We start from the raw sequence: 11,352 nt of genomic DNA, 5'->3' as shown, positions 1-11,352 counted from the left end.
ATTATAATACGTTAAAACGATTAGAATAGAAAAACATTACCAATTAAATTAAAACATGTTGTTGTTGTTTATCTAAATAGATGGCAAAGGCAACACAACATAATCACCAAGCAATTCCATTACATCCATGAAATCAAACCCCTAAAAGCAAAACCACTACATTTGAAGATGATGGATTCATTATCTGACTCATGTAAAATATGAATGCAAAGTGAAGTTACTGTCCTAAGAATTAGTAATTAGTAAGCAGAAGCCACATATTTTTTTGATTTATCTTTTCATACAAATAGACACACAACCACTGTTGTCAAACCCATTTGTCCCTGTTGGCCAAAGTCCATTTTACGGATTCACACTGATTCCAGGCGCTGTGCCACTCCCAGTTCTAGTTCCCATTCCAGTTCCGGTTTCGGTCCCTGGAGTTCCATTTTCAGTCCCAGTCCCTGGAGTTCCAGTTCCGGTTCCGATTATGGTCCCTAGAGTTCCAGTTCCGGTTCTGGTTCCGGGTTTTGGGTTCCAATTCTGGTTCCTGGGGTTGGGGCTCCGGTTCCAGTTGCTAGTGGTGTTGGAGTTGAAGTACTGCAATGTTTAAAACAAAAGGAAAATAGTGAATAACTTTCAAGACCATACTCTTTAGTCATTATAGACAAACCATCTTTTTTCAAGAAAAAGAAAAAAAAGACAAATAAGCATGCACTTTGAAGAATTGATCAACTTTGAACACAATCATATACAATGGTTTAAATTTTAACAATATATCTTAAGTCTTAACAGAAAGAAGCACTGAAAAATAGCTTAATTATCACTTAAAATACGTAAAATTATAATCCAATTAATATGGGAAGATATTATACCTAGGGTTCCCAGAATAACAAACAGAATCTGCACCTGTAAATCATCAAGAAACACAACATAAATGAGAATACATAAATGTGGAGAGGGTAGGATAGTAAATTCAAAGGAGAGTCACCAGAAGGGGGTGTTTGGCTAATAGTAACCGTGCCTGATAAATCACAGCTCCCTAGAACTTGACCTTTCTTTTGATAATAACTATTAACATGGAAATCACAATGATCCTTGATTGTATTAGGGTTAGCAGAAGCCCCATTTCGAGTGATTTCAGCATAGTTGGCGCGATGTCCTCCTTCCATATTTGGTTCTTGGCTTCTGGTTTCAATGAACTCAATTGTGAAAATAGTCAATTTCAGGTCAAGGCAAAGTCAAACAAAGTCAACCAGTCAAGCCGGACGACTCAATTAGCCCTTGTGTATTAGGGTTTACATTGTGTAATTACTCAACAACCCGCCATTTTAATGAGAAAACATCATTTGGAAAATACGTGTGGTTGAATTTCCTAAACCCTAAATGCACTAAACATTGAACCAAAGCGATAAACCACTATTTCATACTCATTGGGAGTGTGTAAGACACTAAAACATGGCATAATGGGGTTTACGGACCTTGTATTGCGAAGCCGGACACTCTAGAAGGTCACAAACGAAACCTCTCTTAATCGTTTTCACCATATCTCTTTTTACTAGAAATCTCTCCCAAATCTCTCCCAAAAGTTCCAGTAACTTTTCATAGTCTTTCGGGCCATCCCGACTCTTAACTGGGTCAAAAACGGCTTAAAACGGGGTAAAAACGCGAAAATCAGCCTCAAGGAGCCGAAACTCCTCTTGGAGGCCGAGGCCGAGACCGAGATCGAGACCTGGAAGCCGAAACCAAGAAAGAACCGAAACCGAGCCTTAGAAGCCTCTTGGACTGAAACTGGAAAGAGGCGAAGCCTCTCGGGCCGAAACTAGGAAAGGCGAAGTCTCTCGGACCGAACTGGGAAGAGGCGAAGCCTCTCGGGCCGAACCTACCTCTCGGTTCCCCTCCTCCGACCGAGCCTCGCTTATGGCTATCGAGACCGAGCCTCGCTCTCGGTTCCTTCTTCTGCACTTTCGGTCTCCTTTTCTTCTACTTTCGGTTCCAAGCATCAGAAGCCAAACCTCCGACCAGACTTCGGATTTTTGACACTTTTCACCCATTTTCAATATTTTTAACATTTTAAGCCCGTTTTTCGTGATTTTAACGCGGGATTTTCACTCAAACTCGTATTTTAACATAATAAACCCTAAATATTCATAATTTAATCATATTTTCATGAAAATCTTTATTTAAATAATAAAACTTAGTGGGTAAAGTACAAGGAGGTGGAGTATTGACTTATCTTTAACTTATGACACAAGCAACCTCTCACACCCACTCCATGACCAGCCATACTCCTCCCACCATACCCAGGTCTTATCATTGTACTTTTTCATCATTAAACTAACTTTTTCCACACTACTAAGGCTGGACACTCATCCTCTCTCCTCATTTTCACTCACTTGCTTTCATTTCACCAAAAGATCAAACACATCTTTTCTCTCAAATTCTCTCATATAATTTCGAGATTTCCAAGCCATCTTTCAAGCTTTTCATCTTCATTTGGTAAGTATAATCACCCTCCTTATGGTCATTACATCTCCTTTTACACAAATCATTGATTCCTTACACAAACTCCATCATTATTGTGTTAGATTCTCAAATCTTCAAGTGATCCTTCAAGTGTTCTTGAGTTAAACACTTCATTTCTTCAACATTCACCCACTGAAATCACATAAGGTGAGTTCATACCCCAATCGTTTCATGTTTATCTTAAGTTTTAAGGGGGGGGGGGTGGGGGGAATACAAGTTCAAACACCTAGAACACAACTAAACTCATATAACAGCCTTCATCAGAAAAGTTCAACTCCATTCACGGACTGTTTTGGACAACTTAAACATTTTAGTTTTCAAAACTCTTTTAGGTTCTTGTAGTTCCAATTCTTATCTTTAAAATTACTACTTGCACATCTCCACACGATTTTTCTACGATTTATGGTGATTTTTACAAAACTATCTATCATTTTGAAAAGCAATCCGGACCAGTCTGTGATTATGGACGTTTTCACCTAAGTTGGAGGTTACGGAAAATCATGAGAAAATTTATGAACAAACTAGACTCATTTTCCAAACTCTCAGAATTTACGGATTCTGATTTGGACCTTTGATGATTTTTCTACAATTTTCTAAGAACAGCAATAGAAATTGTTAACAACAGAAAAATACTATCAATTTCATTACACCTTGTAACATGTTGAGCAAGGTGTATATCTTTATGTGATTATATGTTATTGCATTAAATGACATTTTGTCTTAGTATATAGACATACATCAGTTTATAAATGGATTTTGATACATATATAAAAGATAACAAATTATAATCAAAGTACATCCATTTCATACGAAAATTCGAATAAACTATGTTAAAGATAGTTTACGTACATTACTAATACCCTTGGTTTGATAAACTATAATAGGTATAGTTTATGATACACCACGTAATGCATACATTTCAAAAGGGTACATTTATACAAAAAGGGATTTTCATTACATTACACATAAATTCGTTAATAACTTTGTGAGACACTCGCTTCATATTTACCATTAAGTCATGTATTGTAACCAGAGTCTCCTGGAGGGAGAGCGTGATAATTGTACATAGATCTATATTGGGATTGACAAACCCACACCTGAGCTGCATGCAACAGCTAGACCGGCAGGTCTGAGGTGACAAATGTCATAACATTTCCAACGCCTGAAGAACGTCATTTCAAGCCAACTAGGTCATAGCATGGTTATAATAACTCACAGAAAGTATTAACAAACATAAGAATTTATGGGAATTTCATCGAATTCAAATACGTTTATGACAATTTAAACTTACATCATTTCCTATCGGTAAGAGAGGTTTCTTATACATTTTGGTCTTCGGATATAAGACTACATTACACATTTTAGGGAAAATATTGGATTTTTCTGAAACAAACATGACACTTACAAGAGAAAGGCTTTTATCAAGTTTTCAAAACAAAAGCTTATGAACTCACCAACCTTTGTGTTGACACTTTTTCAAACAACTTGTATTCTCAGGAAATCACTAAACATGTATCAAAGTGCATTTTGAGGATGGGACGTTAAGGCGTCAACATTTCATATTTTGTCAACATATTGTAATTGATTCGGAAACATATAATTCATACAATGATGTAACTCTTTCAATTATATATATGTTGGTTGTGTTTGCTTCAATTACTATTGCAATTGTGGTTATGATACTATACATGAAGTCCTGCACCCTCGGACGTTTCCGCCATCCTTGGTTTGGGGGTGTGACAGATTGGTACCTAAGCACGGTTTATAGTGAATTAAGTATATCAAACCACATAAGATATACGAACTATAAACACATTTGGGACTAAAAGTCTCTGACTTTAAAACATTTTAACGGGTAATACTTTTAGAAAATAAATAGTTTTCTCGTTTAAAAGTATATCTGCATGCATTACATACTCGCGTAGTGTCATAACTAGGAGAACATAAAGTAAAAGAAGAAGAGTTGTACACCATGAGTATGCCTTGGTATATGTGAATCAAGTCTGGGAGGGATATAGCATGATCAACTATATATGTCCGAGAAGTGATTTACGCATACTAAGGAATAGTCGTAGTGGACAATAAATCTAATACCCTAACTTCACCCTACCAAGAATGCTATAAGAACCAAATCTAAACATCTAAAATCCTATAGGAGTATTTGTACAATTTCTATAGCACCATATTATTATTATCCGTTGCTTGCTTCTTACACCCCTACTCTCACGCAGACGACATGGCAGGAGTTCACCTACCAGGGGACCTATATTTTCCCAATCAGGGAAATGCTGGATGGGTCAAGGAAGAGCCCAAGCAACAAATCGAAGATGATCCCGAAGAGGAACCCGAAGAGGATCCCGAACCCGAAAAGGAACACGAAGAGGATCCCGAGGAGGAACCCGAAGAGGACCCCGAAGAAGAAGAAGAAGAAGAAGAAAAAGAAGAAGAAGAAGACGTTGAGGTAGACATGGATGAGGACGAAAGTGAAGAAGAGCCCGAAGTCTTAAACCCTCCTTACATCGCGAGGGTGCCTGTACACTGCTTCGGATACAACGGGCCTGAACCCCGCTGGGCAACAACGATCAAAAGGTGGAGTCGACAACAACGCCAGCGGTCACCATATGGCAATCAACGAGGTTATTACGACCTTATCCATTGAGGACATGCTGATAGGGCCCTCCCCGTCATGGCTCAATGGATAGCAATTATAGATGATCGCGGTAGGACAACGACCGATTAGGTCTGGGAACTGAGTGCCATCGTAGAATCTACCACTGCTCGCACCAGAGACTTAGAACGAGGCTTCCACCACAGAGACCAACTTATTCAGGACCTTCTTGCTGCTCGAGCAGAAACAAGGGAGTGTCGGGAAAGATATAGAGTGCTCGAAGAGAGAATGGTTGCAACCGAACGGAGACTGGCAGAACTACAAGGTGCATCGACATCATCCCAAGCTCTGCCAGGGAAGGATCATCGTGAGTAGGACTCAATACTACTCACCCATCTTCATAGTATAGGTTTCTAAGCTTGCGTTGGTGCAACTCTTTTGTATGTAGGTTGACCCTACGACTAAGTGATTACATTATGCAAAGGGCATGTGTGCTGTCAAAACTATCTTTTGCATTGATGTAATATAGACCCTTGTGAGGTCAAATTTTCTCAAGACAGTATGTACTAAAAGTTATCAATGAATTTGGCATGCATTTTACTTCATTGAATGTTGACATGGGATTTACTATGTGGTATTACAAACAAATTACAACTGATAACTCTAAGATTTTTAAATGTACCTCGTTGTTATGTGTAATTAAAGAAGTAATCGACCTAGAAATGGTGAGACCGTCTTAGGCCTTGTTCCTTGTTTGGTTGTGGACTTAGGACAGACTCATTAGTATCAACAACTTATTTAAAATTTTAATTATGCATAACTGAGGCACATTGAGCGAATCTTAGGAGTGAGTCAGACTCGAAACCAAGCACATGACTCCATTTGAGTCATCACTATTTAATTCATAAGTTCAATTGCATAAACTTTTTCTATGAATTACGTGCTAATACAAACATAAGGAAGTCGGGAAATACTATACTTGAAAACCCATGAACTAATTTCACGAAACTCGACTTATGTCCAATTACTAAAAGACTTATGACTCTTTCATATTTGAAAATTCTATGACAGAAAAAAGCCACCTCGTAGATTTGCTAGACGTACTGAGAGAACGCATACAAATTCACCCCCGCTGCCTCCCCAGTTTGATCTCGTTATGTTCTAGGCTGCGGTTACAGCCACAGTGGCAGCTGCTATGTCCCAAATCAGCACTGACGGTACCAGGAGGGCAGGGAGTGGTATTAACATCTCTACTCGAGGGGATAGCCAAGGGCGTTTGAGAGAATGTTCCTACAAAGACTTCACAAATGGCAAACCTGATTCTTTCAATGGAAGAGGGGGCATCATCGCTTTGATGCAATGGTTTGAGAAGACGGAATCTGTCTTCGAGATCTGCGCATGCCCCGAATCAGTCAAAGTCAAATTCGCAGCTTGCACTTTCTCTGGTAGAGCCCTCACTTGGTGGAACGGCCACGTAAAATCGCTGACACTCTCTGTGGCTAACTCGTGAAGTTGGGAAGACTTGAAAATTATGATGCTAAAGGAATATTGCCCAAGGGGTGAGGTGCAAAAATTAGAACAAGAATTGTGGAACCTCAAGATGACGGGCTCTGATCTTGCAACCTATACCGCCCAATTCAATGATCTAGCACTCCTCTGTCCTGCGATGGTTACCCCGGAAAGCAAGAAGGTGGAACGATATCTCTGGGGCCTATCACCCCAGATTCAAGATAGTGTACTAGCCTCAAAACCAACCACTTATGACAGTGCCAAGGAGATGGCGCAGCAACTCATTGATCATCGGGCCAGCCATGTCACGGTGTCAACTACCTCCGATCAAGCAAAGGGAGGGAACAACAAGAGGAAATTCTGGAATAATAAAAAGGAAGCAACCGCCACAGGACCTCGCCAAGAAGCAACAGACTGTTGCTATCCGTGCTGCCACCACTACTACCACTCCAACACCACTGAAGCAATATGCCGGAAATCTCCCTAAGTGCAACAAGTGCAACTTCCACAACAATGGTGCTTGTTGAGAAATGCACTGCAAAAACTACGACAGGAAAGGGCATACCGCTCGTTTCTGTAAAGCGCCAGCACGACCGATCAACCAAGTTGCCAACACAGGGGCAAGTCAAACCTGCTATGGATGTGGTGAAGCGGGGCACTTCAGGAGGAACTGCCCCAAGGCACAAGCCCCTAATGTTGGAGGTTAGGGAGAGTCCTGGCAATAGGACATGGGGATGTAGTCGAGGATCCTACGGTGGTTACCGGTACGTTTCTCCTCAATAACTCTTATGCATGCGTACTATTTGATAGTGTAGCGGAGAGGAGTTTCGTGAGCTACAAATTCAAACCGTTACTCATACAAAATCCCCAGCCATTAAAAGATTCATACGTAGTAGAAATGGCAAATGGAAAGGTTGAACGCACTAATAATATATACGTAGGGTGTACCCTCACTCTAGATTACCATTCGTTTGAGATCAATCTGATGTCGGTCACAATAAAAAGTTTCGACATAATTGTGGGTATGGATTAGTTAAGTTCTCATCGTGCCGACATTCTATGTTACAAAAGGGTCGTTCGCCTTAATCTGCCAAATGGCGAAACCCTTCTCATTTACGGTGATAAACCTAGTTTAAATTTACAAATCATATCTAGCATCAAAGCCCAAAAGTATCTCGGAAAGGAATACCACGCATTCTTAGCCCACGTCATAGATAAGAAACAAGAGGTGAAGGGCATCAAAGACATTCCAGAAGTAAGAAACTTCCTTGACGTATTTCTGGAAGATCTGCTAGGTGTACCACTTGCACGACAAGTCGAATTCCGAATCGACTTAATTCCCGGAGCTACCCCAGTTGCCAAAGCTCCATACTGCCTAGCACCGACAGAGATGTAAGAACTATCCAGCCAGTTGAATGAACTGTTGAGCAAAGGGTTCAGTAGACCGAGCTTTTCACCCTGGGGAGCACCAGTCCTTTTTGTGAAAAAGTAGGACGGATCATTTTGTATGTGCATCGATTATCGAGAATTAAACAAACTTACCATCAAGAACCGATATCCACTACCCTGAATCGACAACCTCTTCGACCAACTACATGGAGCAAGTTACTTTTCAAAAATCGACTTGAGGTCGGTTTATCATCAGTTGCGAGTTCAAGAAGAAGATATCCCCAAGACGACATTCAGAACTCACTATGGACACTACGAGTTTGTAGTGATGCCATTCGGATTAAAAAACGCGCCTGCGGTGTTCATGGATCTGATGAACCGAGTGTGTCGACCCTTTCTAGATAAATTCGTGATCGTGTTCATCGATGATATCTTGGTATATTCGAGGAGCGAAGAAGAGCATAGGCAAGACCTGCGACTAGTTCTGGAAACTCTAAGAGCCGAAAAACTATATGCTAAATTTTCAAAGTGAGAATTTTGGCTCCGAGAAGTGGGATTCCTTGGCCACGTGGTAACCAAGAAAGGAATACACGTGGATCCCTCAAAAATCAAGGCAATTGAAAACTGGTCAGCACCAACAACGCCAACAGAAATCTGACAATTTTTGGGACTCGCAGGATACTACCGAAGATTCATACAGAACTTCTCCAAGATTGCTAAGCCCATCACCACCCTGACTCAGAAGGGTGTAATGTACAAGTGGGAAGATAAACAAGAAGCAGCCTTCCAAACGTTAAAACAAGCCCTATGCAGCGCGCCGATCTTGTCCCTTCCAGAAGGAACTGATGACTTCGTGGTGTATTGTGATGCTTCAAATCAAGGCCTCGGATGCGTTCTCATGCAGAGATGGAATGTTATCGCTTACGCATCAAGACAACTTAAGACCCACGAAGTTAATTATACTACCCACGACCTCGAATTGGGAGCAGTAGTGTTCGCCCTAAAAATCTGGAGACACTACCTCTACGACATAAAGTTCACCATCTTCACCGATCACAAAAGTCTTCAGCATATCCTCAATCAAAAAGAGCTCAAAATGCGACAAAGGAGATGGGTAGAGCTACTGAACGAGTACGAGTGCAAAATCCGCTATCATCCGGGCAAGGCCAATGTTGTAGCCGATGCCCTAAGCAGAAAGGAATATTCGGGTCGCCGAGTTAAGTCATTGACAATGACGATCCATTCGCACATGTTCACACAAATCAAGGAAGCTCAACTTGAAGCCTTGAAACCAGAAAATGTGACAGGTGAGGCTTTGAGAGGAATGGATAAAAACCTAGAAGTCAAGAAGGACGGAGCTCGCTACCTCATGAACCGGATATGGACACTGAAGTTCGGTGGATTCTGAGACGTTGTCATGAACGAAGCACACAAAACACGATATTCCATCCATCCAGGTTCGGATAAGATGTATCTAGACCTCAAGAAGTTGTAATGGTGGCCGAACATGAAAGCTAAGATTGCTACCTATGTGGGCAAGTGTCTGACTTGCGCCAAGGTCAAGGTAGAACACTAGAAGCCATCAGGACTACTACAACAGTCGGATATACCTGAGTGGAAGTGGGAACGAATAACCATGGACTTCATAACCAAGCTGCCTAAGACATCGGGTGGGCTTGACACCATATGGGTAATCGTAGACAGATTGACCAAGTCTGCGCACTTCCTACCAATAAAGGAAACCGACAAGATGGAGAAATTAACCAGGACATGCATCAAGGAGGTTGTGCGACTGCATGGTGTACCAATATCCATTATCTCTGACCGAGAGAGTAGATTCACCTCACAATTTTGGCAGTCCCTATAGAAATCCCTGGGAACTAGGCTAAATATGAGTACGACCTACCATCCCCAAACCGACGGGCAGAGCGAGCGCACCATTCAAACATTAGAAGACATGTTGAGGGCCTGTGTGATAGACTTTGGTAAGGCATGGGATACCCATTTACCACTTATCGAATTTTCCTATAATAATAGCTATCACACTAGCATTGGAGTCGCTCCATTCGAAGCTCTCTACGGTTACAAGTGTAGATCACCTCTGTGTTGGGCCGAAGTGGGGGATATCCAGCTGGCTAGGGGGCAAGTCCCCAATAGTGCCCTCACTGGTCCTGAAATCATAAGGGAGACCATATAAAAGATTGTGCAAATTCGGGAAAGACTGAAGGCGTCCCGTGATCGATAAAAGAGTTATGCAGACAAGCGACGCAAACCCTTGGAATTCCAAGTCGGAGACCGAGTACTACTGAAAGTTTCCCCTTGGAAAGGAATGATACGTTTCGGTAAGCGTGGGAAACTAAACCCGAGGTACATCGGACCATTTGAAATCCTTGCCAGGATTGGTCCTGTGGCGTACAAACTCCGATTAACAAAAGAACATAATAACGTACACCCTACCTTCCACGTATCAAACTTGAAAAAGTGCCTATCGGATGAGACACTTGTGATACCGCTCGACGAAATAGAAGTAAATGAGAGTCTCCATTTCGTGAAAGAACCAGTCGAAATCATGGATCGATAGATCAAACAAACAAAACATAGTCATATTCCCATCGTAAAGGTCCGCTGGAACGCTAAACGGGGACCTGAGTTCACCTGGGAATGTGAAATAGGAATACGACAAATTGAACATCTGGAAATACAAAACTTATCTTTTCTTCTTTTTGAATCAGATGATGTATGTTTATGTGTCTGAATAAAGTCATATCCAAGAACAAAAATCTTCCTAATTCCCCTAAAATAGGCATACACGATTGTGAATTTTCTAAAAAGATACACCCTTCGTGGATAGATAAGATGGGAAGACAGTGGAGACGGTGTAGGACCATGCAATCACCGGTAACTGCTCTGACGGTGATGGATATGTCGAAGCTGAGATAAGGAAGTGGCGAATCTTCTCGCGGTGGAAGGATTGGATTAATGTTTCTAGGTTTGGGAGAATTATTAGTTGAACCTGATGCAATTACAACATGTAACCTCGATGCCCATCTAAGCCCGGTTTAAACTAACAGCGAGGAAAACCATAGGCGGTGACAAAACCATAAGCGGTGACAGGAATTACGAAATGATCTAGAAAGTGGAGGCGGTGGGATAAAAAAACAAATAAATAAGGAAGGGTCCAATAGGAAGCAAGTCCTGTTCACCGAGGAGTTGTAAATTAGTATATTATATAATAACTCTAAGATGATTTGCTAATCTCAAGGAAAATGAACTTACAACATTTCTTCTCAAGTAATGCCTATACACAAATTAGAATACTAATTGAATAATTACCAAATTTC

The 11,352-nt window shown here is 41.1% G+C and overlaps 1 pseudogene; it reads right to left on the bottom strand.

Annotated features, from left to right (window-relative positions):
- Positions 1-270: 270 nt before the first annotated feature.
- On the bottom strand, positions 271-1,151 carry LOC145089604 (uncharacterized; annotated as a pseudogene).
- Between the last annotated feature and the right edge of the window lie 10,201 nt (positions 1,152-11,352).

Source organism: Lactuca serriola, chromosome 2, assembly GCF_051521515.1.
Source record: "Lactuca serriola cultivar US96UC23 chromosome 2, Lser_US96UC23_V15, whole genome shotgun sequence".
NCBI lineage: Eukaryota > Viridiplantae > Streptophyta > Magnoliopsida > Asterales > Asteraceae > Lactuca > Lactuca serriola.
Note: the sequence above shows the minus strand (reverse complement) of the source record. Positions and strands in the feature narration are given on the sequence as shown.